The following is a 13,472-nucleotide window of genomic DNA, read 5'->3' on the forward strand; positions in this document are numbered from 1 at the left end:
CACGGCACCCAGAGCTCCCACCTTTCAACCCACAGGCTACCTTCTGTGAGTTTTTAGGAGTCAGTGTGAAAACTACTTGTCCATGGACTCAAATGGCATCAACTTCTTCCTAAGTGGCCACTGCTGCCTTGCCAGCCTCACATGCCGCTGTTCTGCTCCAGTTGCCTTACACTCCAAGCACAGAAACCATGAATATTTGTCTAATGTTTGCTATATGTCATCCTGTCCTAAGTGCTTATAAATATCAAATCATGTAATTGTCACAAAAGCTTTAGGAGATGGTACTCTTGGTATTCATCTGTCTTGGTTACTTTTCCTGTTGCTATGATAAAGTATTCTGAAAAAAATCAACTTAAGAGAAAAGGGGTGTGTTTTGACTCACAGTTCAAGGTTATAATCCATGGTAGGGAAGTTACAGCATGAGGAGCTCAAAGCCAATGGTCAAATTGCATCCACAGCCAAGAAGCAGAGCGATGAATGCATGCTAGGTAGTACCCAGCACACCATCTCCATTTTATAAAGTCCAGGATCCCTGCCCAAGGAATAGTCCTATCCACAGTTAAGATGAGTCTTCCCACATGAATTAACCTAATCAAGACAATCCCTCCTGGGCATGCCCAAACCTAAATAATCCCTCACAGGTGCACCTGGAACCATGTCTCCTAGGTGATTCTAGATTCTGTCACATTCCACTTCCTACATGGGTACACTGAAGTACAAAGAGGTGATGCAGCTAGTTTAAGGACACAGAGCTCCTGATAACAAAGCTAGGATGTTAACCCAGACTCAGAGCCCATACTTTCATACCATCCCACCTCTCCAGTTCCCCTCCCCAAACTCTCCTGAGATCTTCCACAGCTCCAAGCCCATCCTTTGTTCTTCCCACTGCCAGAAGTGAAGCCTTATTGACTCTGACTGTCTTAGACCAGTTAGCTCCTCTTGGGTCACCTCCTCTGACTGGCCTGCTGTGGGGAGGGTGTTCCCATTGCCCTTGGGTGGTAAAGGCCTAGGGAGGAGTGTGACACATGCCTTAATGAAGAGGCAGGATACATCTAAGACAAAATCAGTAGGATCTTGTAACCCACTAGATGAGGGTGCTGAGAGAGGGGGAAATGAAGCATGATACCCAGCACACCCCACACTCCTGTGGCTGGCTCAGCTACTTGCTTGGAGAGAGATCCATAGGGGTGGTACTCATTTCCAGGGTGCCAAGAGGAAGATTCCTGCGGTGAGCTCCAGGCCTGGGAGATGTGGGTTGATTCCCTATGCCCCCTCAAGCCTGGACTTCCAAGGCTCCCGCAAGAACACTGGGGGTGGCAGAGGTGGAAAGATGAGATGTGCCTGCTGTCACTGGTTCTGGTCGCTTGGTACTTCCTGCTAGATGCTGGGGCTAGTTCTCTTTGCTCTGAGTTCCATGCCTGCTTTTCTCACAAGTGCTTTTCTGCCCCCAAAGGCCACACAGTATTATGAATAAATGATCATCTAGAGCAGAGGTCCCTTAAAGGAACCCAATATGCTTCAACTTTGGCATGTGATGTGGACAGCAAGAGCGCGGGATGGCTATGGAGGAATGATTATCCTCCAGCTCACAGGAAGGAGAAGTGCAGGGAGCAAGAGTGAGGGTACCCAGGATGGGCTTGATCTCAGACATTAAAACTTTCAGCAGGAGGCAAATGTTTCTGGATCTGAACATCTTGAGGGACACAGAGTTTTCACTTAGCAAACTTCTCTGCCTCTTCTTTCAATCTGCCCTTGGAAAGGGGTACAGTGCTCTATATTCACCGTTATTTTTAGGTAAGTATCTGTGAATCAGGACCACACTGAGAAGTGCAGCTTTCTTCCAAATGACTTCTAAAAGGTGGATGGAGATGATGGAAAGAGACGGCACCATCCCAAGGGGGGCGGAAGGGAACTTGAGAGCAGAATTTAGGGAAGTTCTAGAAGGGGATGGAGGTAATGCCTGCTCAAGCCAGAGTCTGCAGCATGGGGTACTTGTCCAAGAGAGGCTAAGGCTGGGGACAGCTCCTCAAATCTCCTCCTAACACTGGCTCTGCATTAACAACACACAGGGGTGGTGGGGAGGAGTAAATGGCACATTAATGATGGTAATGATAAGAATTTGTTTTCATTTCTTGCCTGGGAGCTGTTGGCTGGGTGGCTGTCAGACAGCTGCCAGTCTCCATAGGGAAGAAGGTGGCACCTCAGCAGTGAGCCATCTCAACTCTCTACCCCTCACTGGTCTGTGATGGTAGGGGCTCTCTGCAAGAAAGCACATACCCTGGTTCCAGTGGGTGGTTCCCTGGGGGAGCTGGATACTGTTTCTGCAAACAAGCACCCTGGGAGTAGCAGGCATGACTGGTCTCGGCTGGAGGTGTATGCTTGTTGGCTTCTCTGACTCCAATGTCTCTTTGGGGATGTGCACCTTAAAGGTTAAGTCTTTACCCACCTTCTGCTCCCCTCCCCCAGAACCTCTTAGTCTTACTGAACATCCTCTGCACCCCCATCCCCGCTTCCTACTTGGTGGGCTGTTCCTGCCCAGCTCCTCTGTGGGCCCCTCCTGGAGTCCCTGCCTCTGCACAGTGGATCCCTGTCATTACTTCAGGTATCTGTGACGCCAATGCCCACACCCATGACTTCTGGATTCACGACCCCTCCAGACCTCACTCTAAGGTGCTAGACTCATACATTGGGCATAGCATTGCCACATGGCTGTGCCACAGAAACTCAAGACTCTACAGGGTTCGAAAGTGAGCATTTCACCTCTCATTTACACTCGCCCTTCATTTTTCTCTTCACAGGTGAATGGCCCTTCTATCTTCCCCAGTGCTCAAGCCAGAAATGAAAGCCATCACAGACTCCTGCCTTCTTTATATTGATTTCTTCATCAATCCAGCCAATTCTGTCTTTAAATGCCACCTCAAGCCTCTCCTCTTTCCATCTCCCATGCCGCTGGCAACACCAAATCATGTACATCCCTCTCCTCTACTGACTGATCACACCTTGCTTCCCTTCATTCTCTTTTCAAAAAATAATTTGTTATTTTTATTTGTTATGTGTAGGACTGTGTTGCCCGCATGTGTATAGGTGCACCCATGTTGTGCAATGCCCATGGAGGTCTGAAGAGGATGTTAGATTCCCCTGGAACTGGAGTTCAGATGGCTGTTAGTTGCCATGTGGGTGCTGAGAATCGAACCTGGATCCTCTGCAAGAGCAGCCAGAGTTCTTAACCACTGAGCCGTCTGTCCAGCTCCCCACTTCATTCTCTTGACACACTTCCACCTGGTTGCTAGAGTGCTCTTTCCAAAATGTAAAGAGGATTGCCCCATCCCCCTGCTAAACCCTCCAGTGGGCTTTCCTTGTGTTATGGTTTGAATGTAAAGCATCTTCCATAGATGTGTGCTTGGTCCCTAGCCGATGGCACTGCTTTGGGAGTTTGTGAAACCTTTAGGAGGTGAGGCCTAGCGGGAGAAATTGGGTTGCTAGGGGGCAGGCACTGAAGGTGATACCCTCCCCAAACTCTCTGTTTCCTGCTTGGTGTCAGGTAACCAGCAGCTACTCTGCACTACCACCACCATGGAACAGTCAGCCACCATGCCTTCTCTGCTGTGACAGACTGTGCCCCATCAAAGCATATGTCCAAATAAATCCTTCCTCCCTTAAGTTGTTTCTGGAAGGTATTCTATTACAGCAAGGAGAAAAGTAACCCACATTGCACTAGGAGCAAGGCCCTGAACTCTACTCAAGACTTGCAGGGCCTGCATGAGTAGCGCTAACTTCAACCCCAGACTCTTTCCCAGCTCTTTCCATGCCCAGGGGCTTCCTGCCCTGGACTTTGCATACTCTGTTCCCCCTGGTAATCAGTCCTTCCCTTATTTTGTTCTGTACATGGCACGTGCTTACTTGTGTTTCAGGCCTTTCTCTTCCCCCACCTGACTCAGACTCTGTGTTCCTAAAGGACAGGGACTTACCAGAGTGAATGTGGCAAAAGAACATTCACAGACAAAAGTGAACAAGACGACACTCACTCTGTTTCATATATGCCCCTGAGAACGAGTGTCCTTTAAATGCTACCCCCCTGGGTGCTTCCTTTGCCCTACCCTAGACCTGACCCTATTCATTGATGTATTCCCAGTACTAAGCATAGTGGCTGGTCTATAACACACGGTGACAAATATTTGCTAAAATAAGGAACAATTAAGTGCTGTGCTGCTCTGCCTGGTTTAAAAAAAAGCATCAAAAAGAACAGGTAACAGAAGGCGCTACTCAAAGGTAGAGCACTAGCCTAGCATATGCAAAACCGTGGGTTCAGTCCCTAGTACTGCAAAATAAACGTAAACAGAACTGGTGACACCAGCTGTTGCTGATTGTATCTCAGCCCCTGATCTTTCCAGAAGTCCTGAGTAACAGATGGCTTCAGGGTGGAGCCTTACAGGTGCTCCTCAGTGGCAGCATGATTTCCTGCATGAAGGTCACTTCAAGAGGTGGGGACCTGGGGCTGGCGAGATGGCCTAGTGGGTAAAGAGACTTGCTGTGCAAACCTGATGACCACAGTTTGATCCCTGGAATCCATATAAAGGTAGAAGGAGAAAACCTATACCACAAAGTTGTCCTCTGACCTCCACACATATGCTGTGCCATGTGCATGCCCACATACATCACATGTGCACACACACACACACACACAAATAATAATTATAATAATAAATAAAAATAAAGTAAAAAAAAAGACGTGAGGACTTGATTCCTGAATGTCACCTAAGATCTATTGAGTCAGAATCTCTCAAAGTGGGTCTGGGTACTCAAATTATTGACAAGAACATTCTAGTTTGTAACAGAAAGCAAAAGACAAGCTTCTGAGGCTGCCTTGGAACAGACCCTGCTAGAATCACTGTTGCACAGAGCATGGTCCAGCGCATTTGAAGTCATTAGATTTCAGGGATGCAGAGCAAAAGTGATGATCATAAATGAGCCTCTATTGAGCTCAAACAAGAGTTAGGATGGCTGAAGCCTGGACTGGTCCTGACCCGTGTGGAGGAGCTTGCTCTAGGCCTCTTCCTGTGCATCATAAGACTCAAGTTTAGCAAGAAGATGCCTCACCCAAATTTAGAGGGTTTAAAATAATTAGATATCAAATAATACTGTTTAAAAGATATCTGGTACCATTCTGCAAATATCCCTTTATACAGTAATTCCCAAGTAGGCTTCTCTGACCAACAGCATCAGTGGCACTTGGAGCTTATCAGAATCATCCCTCCACCAGTGGGCAGGACCCAGCAGTTAGTGTTTCAGCAAGCCCTTTGGGAAGTCAGGGAACTGACAACATTTGCTTCTAGTTAGAAAAGCCTATTGAACAGTTCAGGGCTATTCTGGCCAGGAAGTTGAAGTTTCTTTCACTTCTTTTAACCTATTTTGATGTTCAAAGTCAAAGTCAAGAAAGAGACAACTCAGAGTTGTAGAGCATCGACTAGGGATTATGCTGGGAAATTAATACATATTAAATTCAGTTCACTCAGAGGAGCCTATAATCTCGGGCACCTTGGATTGGAACTCAGAGGAGTTAAGTAACTTGCCTAAGGTCTGAGTGGGAGATCTGGTCTTAGGTGTGTTGACTCTGAAGTTCTGGCTCTTTATCACCCCTCCCTGCCTCCTCTGGGATTGTGCCTGTGCTTTATCCCTCTTTATCCCACCTTTGAAGATGGAGGTGCTAAGGACCCAAGTAGGTAAAATTTCTTAGTGTTCTGGAAGCAAGAAGCACTAGACTTACAGCATTTGCCTGCCCCTGCCATGTTACAGATTGCAAGAGGACCCATCTCCTACTCACTTGAACCAGCTGATGTGGCACTCTGACCTCAGCCTGTTGTTTCATATAAGAAGCACCTAGGATCTCATCATCTCATCAAATGCTAAATTGCTACAGTGGTCGCTGCCTCATTTTTTTGAGGAAGATAGGAGGAAGCTTCTAGCAGTGGGCAGAGCCCCTGAGTCAGAGCTCTTATCTCTGTGTAGTAACTGTGTGGAGGGACCTGACACCCTCTGCACGGATCTTTCCATCCTAGCTGCTGGGGTGCAGCTGCCAGCACTTTGGGGAGGAATCCCATTGATGAATTTCTGCCTAAGTGGAGTGTTGCCCCTCCATCCCCCACAGAACAAATTGTCGTGCCCCCATCTCCGGCAGAGCTCAATTTTTTTTTTTTTTTTTTCTGGTTGGCTTTCTTGAGGTGGGGCATGGGCGTTGTCTGTCATCCCTCCCAGACTTCTTGGGACAGTCGAAGGTGTCAAACCTGGAGAGTCATTCCCTCAGAGTGTGACTTTATGGACCCCAACAAGGCAATGCCAATCGGTAGGCAGTGAGAGACTGCAAGTACCACGTGTGATTAGTCAACCCCTCCAGTCGCAGCTGAAAAAAACTCATTCCTACTTTTTACTACTTTTTCTGGTAGTTTGACACTCTGGAACTCAGAAGGTTGTCACTTTGATGACCCAGTGCCTCCAGGGGTACTTAGGCCCTTCCTTCCTAGTACCATCTCCTGTTTCATCCTAACTGAGCCATTATGCTTTTGAAGCCTGTATCTATTTCCTTTCCTTTGTTTTTTTTGAGACAGGGAAGGGTATCATGCAGCTCAGGCTAGCCTTGAACTCACTAGGTAGCAGAGGATGACCTTAAACTCCTGACTTCCCACCTTCACCTCCCAATTGCTGGGATTATAGGCATGTACTACCAAACCCAGGTCCTGTTTCCATTTTTACTGTATCTATTCTTCTCCAAAAGGAACTGTTTCCTTGGCTTTTAAATTTTTCTGGTATTTGAGTGACATTCATCTAGACCCTGGGGTCTTGGCCCTTTATCTAATCAAAGGGGAGAGATGGAGAGTCTGTTACAAGGCAGTTATTATAAACAACCTGAAAGATTCGTTCATGGGGTTTGGAGTTCTGCTTTCCAGTTGGGTGACTTAAAAGTCACTTCTCTGGGGGCTGGAGAGATGGCTCAGCGGTTAAGAACACTGACTGTTCTTGCAGAGGACCCGGGTTTGATTCCCAGCACCCACATAGCAGCTAACAATTGTCTGTAACTCCAGTTCCAGGGGATCTGAAGCCTCTTCTGTCCTCCCTGGGTGTTGCATGACACGGGTTCACTTACCTACATGCAGGCAATAACACTCATACACATAAAATAAAAATAATAGGGGCTGGAGAGATAGCTCAGCGGTTAAGAGCACTAATTGCTCTTGCAGAGGATCCAGGTTCAATTCCCAGCACCCACATGGCGGCTATGAACCATGGACTGGAGTTAAGGATGGTTTGCAGCTGCCATTCGGGTGCTGGGAATCGAACCCAGGTCCTCTGCAAGAGCAGTCAGTGCTCTTAACCGCTGAGCCATCTTTCCAGGGGAATCCAAAGCCCCCTTCTGACCTCCGCAGCATTGCATGGCACAGGTGCACTCACACACATGCAGGCAATACACTCATACACAGAAAATAAAAATAATGAATAATTAAAAAAATAATAAAAAAATATTTAATAAAAATATTTTTTAAAAAGTCACTTCTCTGGAGCTCCCTGCCCATGGGCAGTGTTGTCATGCTTGGGGTAGCTCTTTGTTGGGTAGGTGCTCCAGGCCCTGATTCAGAAGTCTATGAGGAAACCACAAGGAAAGCCTGACCAGCTGCTCACACACAGACCACCTCTCACATGCAGTGAGCATGGGATCTCTAAACTTGCTGTTCTCTTGTGATGTTGGTGCAGGTGGTGGCTCTGTACTCCTGGATGGCTGTCCCATCTGGCTGCCCTGTGGGCTGAGGGACCAGTCCTATACAAGCCTGAGTCAGCATGAGGGAGAGAAAGAGGAATTTGCTTTGGCATGTTCCTGGGTGGTGGATGGGAATGAAGACATCATCTGACCAAGGTTCCTGAGATCACAGCTAGTAGCTTTGGGGCCCCAGGGATGCTGTGCTAATTTGCAGGTCATTTCTTTCTTCTCTCCAAGTCCTGGGGATTCCCTCACTATTCATCAGACCAAGTGAGACTTGGAGGGCTTCAGATTCTAGCTCAGGTGTCCCAGCAATGGACAAACTTAGGGAAACATTAAACTGAGAAACAGGAGGCCTGGGTTTCTTGCCATACACCAGCAGAATGATGCATGGCAAGCTACTATGCCTTTCAGAGCTGAGGTGGCCTCAACTGTAAAACAAAAGCACTGGGCCAGCTGACTTCCCCTCCCCATAAAATGGGATGAACTGTGAGGCTCAGTGAATGGTGAACCCGAACCCCGCTGCATGGTACGTAGTGCAGTGACTCTTCAAACAGTTTATCAAGCTTTAGGGCCCCTGCCTGATTTGTCCTGCTGTGGAGCTGTCTGGGTGCTGGCTGGGACTGGTTCTTGGAGTCTCTGAGTTATTTTCTGACAGTGCATCACCAGGAGGTGATGCAAGGTATTGGCAGAGGAGGAAAGAGAGGCCTTTTTTTGAGACAGCTTGTAGCCCCAGCTGGCCTGGAACTCACTATATAGACCAGGCTGGCCTCAATCTCACACAGATCTACCTGTCCCAGAGGAGTTCAAAGAAACAGGGAACCGGCTTCAGGATCCCAAAGAAACTTGAGGAAAGGCAGAGCTCTTCTTCACTGTGAGTTTGCTCTGAAGCAGGCCCCAGGCCCCCGTTCCCCTCTCTGCGAGCCTGCCTGAGAGGACAAGATGAAATGCCAAATTAGCTCCATTATTGTAATGCCTCCAAAAATTATAGGTCGCATGTTCTGCCAGAGCCAGCTAATGGCACCCACTGGTGAGCAGGTGACACTGATGGTTATTTCCTCCCTTCCAGGCACTGAGTGCAAAGGCAGAGTGGTGAGGGTCTGAAAGGTGGGCTGGAAGGTGGCCCTGGGGTGGGGAGGAGAGCAGCCATGGAGAATTTTCAAACCTTGGCCTGCCCTAGTGCCAAAGTTATAGTTGGATGTGCCAGAGCAACAGCTGGGGTGCCTCAGAATTAGGGGGAGCCTGAGTCTCCAGGGAATCTCAGATCCTTTCTTTGTGTCTCAAAGGAAGTTCCTTTGCATTGAAGGAGCATAGAGCATCTGACCAGAAGTTCAGGAATAGCCCTGCCTGGCACCGAGGCGACCACAGACCAGAGCCCTGACCCCCAAGCTGACTGTTCCTGGGGTTCCTACTGCTTGGGGAGGAGCCTGGCTTTTCCTACAACTCCTAGAACGCAGGCCCAGACTTCCTGAGGAAAGACACCAGTCTTTCCTCTTCCTGTTACCCCTACCCCTGTCTGCCTCCCCTCTTACAAGAGACCCAGTCATCTCCTGTGTCAGCTGAGGTGACTCTTTCTAAAGACTTCATAGTGAACCTGGCTCTGCCAGAGTTTGTAGTTTCAAAGTACAGACCTGTGATGGTGTTGGAGTTCCAGGTTGCTGGAGATTACAAAGATTCCTTCTGAACTTTACAGATCAGAAAACAGAGGCTTTGAAGAGCTGGGCAGCCCAGCTGAGCTCATGCTAGAAGCAGATGGAGTTTACTGACTCCTGGAACCTGCTGGAACCCCTTTGCTTATTTTGCAGTCCCATCTGATGTGTGTCATTGAAAGGTCGGGGTTAAGAGCTTCAGGGAACATTCAAAGAAACAAGCCTAGGGACTGGAGAGATGGCTCAGCAGTTAAGAACACTGGTTGTTCTTGTAGAGGACTGGGGTTCAGTTCCCAACACCTACATGGTAGCTAAAAACTGTTAGTTCCAGGGGATCTAACCCCCTCTTCTGGCTTCCACAGGCATGCACCCATAAGTGCACTTATATACATGTAAATAAAACATCCATATACATTAAAAAAAAAAAAGCCCAAAGGGTGGCAGTGGATAACTGAGTGGACTTGATTCCAGGGACTGCCTGCCTCAGACACAGAAGGATGGTAGCAGAGAAGATGCTAAAGATAATGCTTATCACCAGCAGTCACTAGGAGCTCTTTGTGCCAGCTGTTCAGAGCTTGGTGCGGATTCTCCCCCGTAGTGCTCAAAACAACTTTATAGAGTAGAGACTGTTTTTATCCCCATCTTCCAGATGGGGAAACAAGCATAGAGATACTAAATTAACTATCCTGCTTAGCTGCAGATTAGGGAAACATGGCTCCAGTCCAAGTGGCTTGACCCTAGTTCCCCTCCTTTAACCAACATGCCAGAGTAGTCAGGTTTTGTATAAGTCTTTCACTTAGAATTGTGTTCATTGCACATATCACTCAGTTTGGGTTTCCCTGTTGCTTCTGGAGTCTTCACTAACTCACGTGTACAACACTGACTCATTTCATTAAAAATTCTCCTTACAAAGATCTCATTTGCTAGGCATATGGTAGTGTACATACCTGTAATCCTAGCTGACAGAAGCTGAGGCAGGAAGATCATGGCAAGGCCAGCCTGATCTATATAGTAAGTTCCAGACTAGCTAGGCCTATACAGAGACCTATCTCCAAAAATAAAACAATCGAATTGAATTTATGAGCTAATTTTTAAGTTTTGATGTATTATTATTATTGTTATTATTAGTGTATGTATGGTGTGTGTGTGTGTGTGTGTGTGTGTGTGTGTGTATACAGTGTACCTGTGGAGGTCAGAGACAACTTTGTGGCATCATTAATCTCTATCTACCTTTATGTAGTTTCTAGAGATTGGACTCGGACTCAGGTCATCAGGTTAGTGCCCAAATGAGCTAGGTTCTGATTTGATCAATGTGTACTGGGAGGCTCTGATTACTCCCACTTTACAGATGAAGAAACTGAGTCTTAGAGGTGTGAATAAAGTTTCAGAATTCAAAGACTAAGCTCTGAATTGCCCTCATGATGAAGTAATATGTTTTTCCTACACAGCCCTCAGTGGAAAATTGCCTCCTATTCTAGGACTGTTTTTCCCAAGCATCTGGTTTATTTTACTTAATGGATGCTGAATTCCATGCCTATGTTTTCCTCTCCATGTTAGCTGTCAGATGTTTCAAGTCCAATGTGAGGCCCACAGCTTGGCAGTGTGTGGAGGCAGGCTGTGCCTGTTGTCTGAGGGGCCTCTCAGGGCACCACCTGACATTCTTTCACATATCCTGCTACTGTTTTAAACACATTTTTAATTTTACTACTTGTCTAGGGAGCTAGCTACCATGTGACAACAAAATCTAAATGAAAGTTTTCATGGCTATGCAAGCTCAGACAACTTGGTCTCTCTCAGCTTAATTTTCTCTATGTACAGAATTAGGATAATGCCTTCTACAAAAATCTGTGAAGGATTAAATGAGACAATATGGGTAAAAAGGCTTAATGAATTCGGCAGAGCTCTAGATAGGTAAGGTGGGTCTTATTAGCTCATTGCTATTAATAGTATAGTAAGATGTGGTCCCTGCTCCAGGGTACCTGCAACAAGCTGTCTGACCCACTTGGAGAGTGGAAGATGCCTGACCGGTTGGGCCCCAGAGCTGTGCCACTGGCAAGACACCCAGAATTGTGTGGTACAAAAAAGCAGCTATGCAGACTTGAGCTACCCACCCTGAAGCAGGGTTCAGGAGAAGCTCTGCCCATTGAGAAACTAACTGACTGGAAATGGTTGCCTGCAAAGTTGTAGGGGGTCCCCAGAGAGACTGGGGAGCACTTCAGCCTAACCTCCCCAAGGGAGGTGATTAATAGCCTGCACAGTCTTAACATCTCAGGGGACCCAGGGATTTCCCATACATAAGAGGCTCAGTAGTCATGGCCTATGGTGGCCACCATCCTGGCCTCACTGTCCCACTTTGGAGCCTGCACACCTGCTTATCTCCTTCTTCCTGCTCGTCACACTACATCTTTCCCTTCTTTACAGCATTCTTTGAAAATCACTTAATTCTGGAAACTTCTGGCCTCACCCAACCAGTGCATCAGCCTCACGGTGGTGAGCACTTTCTAGAGCATCTTCCTCTGCTGCCATTCACATGACTTTCTAACCAGCAGGCGGATCTTGGAGTTTGTGAAAATGTTACCTGCCTTCTTTCTCCCTTTCCTCTTCCCCCTCCACCCCTCTTTCTTTTTGCTTTTCTTTTCTTTCCAAAGTATTTTAAGTAAGTATTTAACTGCCTTGAGGCAAGGAAAGAACAAATAATATGAGTTCTCCAGCATTCAAAAGAACTGACTGAGCCAGGTTATGGTGGTTCTTACCTATAATCACAGTACTTAGGGGGCTGAGGCAGGCAAGGTTGCTGCAAATTTCATTCCAGTCTAGGTTATATAGTGAGTTTGAGTCCAGCCTGGGCTGTAGAGTGAGATCCTGTTGATAAATAAGAAGCTGATCTCAGTTTGGTGCTACGTACCATTGCTTTAGAGTTGTGTGATACGATTTCCTCAGCTTTTCTCATCTGTAAAATGGGAACACTGGTTTCTAATTGCACTGAGAAGGTGAAATGAGATAATGTATTTGTAAACACATTAGGTTTTACTGTTGTTAGATTCACGAGCAATGAAGAGCAGCTAGAACCTAAGAAGCCCTTTCCTTCAACTGAGGTTTTATTTTACTCTTATTTCAGGCTGGTGATAGACAGATAACTCAATTTGTCTGGGGCCACTGAGCAAGAGCAACTTGAAGCCCAGCACTCCTGACTCCAAATCACAATCACCACAGGTTCTTGGGCTGGTGTTGAGTCTGCCCTCACCCCAAAATCCTTCCCAGGCCTCAAGGATGATGGCAGCTTGGCTGACCATGGCCTTGAACAGTTCTCCCTTATCCGTGCCTCAGCATCTCATGAGTAGGATGAGGAAGTAATCTCTATCCTCCTTTTATAGCACTTGAGAGACACAACCTGAAGTGGAAGCAGTTTGAGGCTTATTATAACCACCCTCACGGCTATTAATAAGCTGCTTAATCCTCAGGGCACAAGGTCTCCTCGAAATTCTCTTCTAAATGTACTTTCTTATGAGAACCAAAATATCCCTCTCTGGGGTGGAGAAAGTGAGGTGGGACAGATGGGAAACGGGGCTCTCTCACTGTTCTCTCTCTCTCTCTCTCTCTCTCTCTCTCTCGTGTGTGTGCGTGTGTGTGTGCGTGCGTGCGTGCGTGCGTGCGTGCGTGTGTGTGTGTGTGTGTGTGTGTGAGATCTGGACAGAGCAGGGGATGCTGCAGTTTCTCCTTTCCTATTTCACAAACAGAAGCTGAGTTCAGCCAGAGTTTCTTTATCGAAAAAAAAAAATCCAAATCAGGTTGGAAGAATATTCTTCCTTAGGGAACACTCACCCCCTAAAGAGAGCTGGGTGTCTGCCTAGCCTTGGATGGAATTTTAAAAAAACAAAGAAAGAGGTGCTGGAGAGATGGCTCAGCAGTTAAGAGCACTGACTGCTCTTGCAGAGGACCCAGGTTCGATTCCCAGCACCCACATGATAGCTCTGAACTGTCTTTAACTCCAGTTCCAGAGGAATCCGAAGCCCTCTTCTGACCTACGTGGCATTGCACAACATGGGTGCACTCACATACATGCAGGCAATACACTC

The 13,472-nt window shown here is 47.1% G+C and overlaps 1 protein-coding gene across 7 annotated transcripts in view; it reads right to left on the reverse strand.

The window, feature by feature from the left end:
* Positions 1 to 13,472, reverse strand: part of Syt6 (synaptotagmin 6) — a 63,516-nt gene that overhangs the window by 22,519 nt on the left and 27,525 nt on the right. The gene's annotated exons all lie outside the window — the stretch shown is intronic.

Source organism: Nannospalax galili, unplaced genomic scaffold (assembly GCF_000622305.1).
Source record: "Nannospalax galili isolate Female #2095 unplaced genomic scaffold, S.galili_v1.0 scaffold475, whole genome shotgun sequence".
Classification (NCBI taxonomy): domain Eukaryota; kingdom Metazoa; phylum Chordata; class Mammalia; order Rodentia; family Spalacidae; genus Nannospalax; species Nannospalax galili.